This window comes from Kogia breviceps, chromosome 2 (genome assembly GCF_026419965.1).
Source record: "Kogia breviceps isolate mKogBre1 chromosome 2, mKogBre1 haplotype 1, whole genome shotgun sequence".
Classification (NCBI taxonomy): Eukaryota; Metazoa; Chordata; class Mammalia; order Artiodactyla; family Physeteridae; genus Kogia; species Kogia breviceps.
In genome coordinates, this window is record NC_081311.1 from 34,886,887 (window position 1) to 34,889,362 (window position 2,476).

The 2,476-nt window shown below is 45.0% G+C and overlaps 1 non-coding gene across 1 annotated transcript; it reads left to right on the forward strand.

The window, feature by feature from the left end:
• Positions 1-890: 890 nt before the first annotated feature.
• Positions 891-963, forward strand: TRNAE-CUC (transfer RNA glutamic acid (anticodon CUC)). Its single transcript has one exon. It is a non-coding gene; the product is annotated as a tRNA-Glu (tRNA).
• Positions 964-2,476: the final 1,513 nt, after the last annotated feature.

Genomic DNA, 2,476 nt, shown 5'->3' on the forward strand with positions numbered 1-2,476 from the left:
GGAGAGAGTAAGATACAAAAGAATTTCCTCCTGGTACCTCTGTGTTCAGAACTTAGGAAATCCATACTAGTGCCTGGTAAACATGGCATGTTAAGGAGTACATTCTCTAAAAGACACTTTTGGCAGAATTGTAAGCACATAAAGGACAGGGTAAACACTTCTAGCTGGAACCTCAGGGATAGTCAATTCTTTGAGAGCAGGGCCCCCTGTATTGATCTGTGTAGCCCCAGCCCCTAAGCATGGAGCCTGGTCTGGAGCTTGTCCTTAGCAAAGGATGAAGGGTAAATGGGCACCATGTACAAAATCTACTCACAGTGCAGACTCACAGACAGACCTGAGTTATAAGCTTGATGCCACCATTTACCAGTCTGTTGACCTTGGCTGAGTTACTTCACCTCACTCAGCCCCCATTTCCTCACCTGTAAAATGGCATAATCATAATTATACTTAGCTCTCAGGACTTTGTAAAGATTTAATGATGTACTGTGAGTAAATCGCTTAGAGAAGTGCCTTGCACATGGTAAGCAATCAACAAATGATAGCTTAAAAATTATCTTTCTCCTTTAGATTTCCAGTTTTAAGGATGAGAATAGAAGACCTGTTTAGCCTCTCCAACTCTTGGAAATCACTCCAGAACCAAACCAAAAGTGAGAACTGTAGACGAGTGAAGGTAAATATACAAGCACCTGAAGAAGGGAAAACTAGTGAGAGAGACTAGGAATCATAACACCTCAGAAGGCAGGGGTGAAAGCAGGAGGTTAGTTTGAGTTTTTTCAAAGCTCCAGCAATAAAAAAGTCTACCTCCTTCACTCCCACAGGATTCCAGAGGTGTATTCTTTGGAGAAATTGAACCTGAGAAGTTGAGAACTTAAGAAGAGTAAGCAGGGAACTCCCTGGCAGTCCAGTGGTTAGGACTCAGCACTCTCACTGCTGAGGGCCCGGGTTCAATCCCTGGTCAGGGAGCTAAGATCCCACAAGCTTTGCAGTGCGGTCCCCGCGTAAAAAAGAAGAGTAAGCACATGGAGAGCAGCAAGTGGGGTTAATAGTAGTTGAGGGCTAGGCTGAAAACGAGAGGAATAAAGGACAGACTGCTGTCTCTGGTCAGGGAGAGCCCTAATCCCCCTACCTGTTCTCAAGAACACCTGTAGCTTGGTTTATTCACCCCTGACAGTAGATGGGAGGGCTGTTTGGGAAAAACAATGAGTGGCTTGAAAACACTGAGTGGAATACTAGACTGGATTATTTGTCCTAATTCTTTTTTTAGGGTTTTTTTTTTTTTTTTTGATGTGGAGCATTAAAAAAAAAAAAAGTCTTTATTGAATGTGTTACAATATTGCTTCTGTTTTTATGTTTTGGTTTTTTGGCCACGAGGCATGTGGGATCTTAGCTCCCCGACCAGGGATCAAACCCACACCCCCTGCACTGGACGGCAAAGTCTTAACCTCTGGACCACCAAGGAAGTCCCTATCCCAATTCTTAACTCCCTAACTCTATTACACTGAATAAAGTTCAGTGTAATAAAGTTCACATCCTCATTCTTGCTGGGCCTCATAGTAAGTAGGGTATAGTGGCACATCGCTTGACTTTGGCTTTGGCCATGTGAATTGCTTGGCCCCATTAGCAGATGTGAAATGAACAGGGACTTGAAATAAGCTTGCATGGTTGGGTTGTTGTCCTGCTCTCCTGCTTTTCACCATGAGAACAATATTCCATGGCTAGACACTGGTATAGGAGGACAAGAGACATTTGGAGAAGACTTGAACCCAACTTGAGGCTTGGGTCCAAGCCCAACAGAGGCAACCTGAAGAGGGGAGAAGGAAGAAATAAATGCTTGTGCCGTATGCCATTGACGGTTTGTGGTGGTTTGTAATGCAAAGGAGCTAATATAGATGCTGACCTACGGAGGTCTTCCCCAAAAGAAAGTCGGCTCTCTACCTTTTCACTACACAGTGAAGGGCACCAATTGACAGGCATTTTGCATCCCTACAGAGCTTCCAGTCAGCTGTTTAGTGCATTACTTTTATTTTAAAAAAACATTTATTTATTTATTTGGCTGTGCTGGATCTTCAGTCATGGCACACAAGATCTTTTGTTGCAGCATGCGGGATCTTAGTTGCGGCATGCGGGATCTAGTTCCCTGACCAGGGATCGAACCCAGGCCCCCTTCATTGGGAGTGCAGAGTCTTAGCCACTGGACCACCAGGGAAGTCCCTAGTGTATTACTTTTAAATATGAAAGGATAACCAAGGATCACCAGGCTCTCAAGGAAAAGAGTTCAGAGGAAACAGGCAATGTAAAGAGTAGAACAATACATTTTAAAAAAACTAATAATAGGGCTTCCCTGGTGGCGCAGTGGTTGAGAATCCACCTGCCGATGCAGGAGACACGGGTTCATGCCCTGGTCCGGGAAGATCCCACATGCCGCGGAGCAACTAAGCCCGTGAGCCATGGCCGCTAGGCCTGCGCGTCCGGAGCC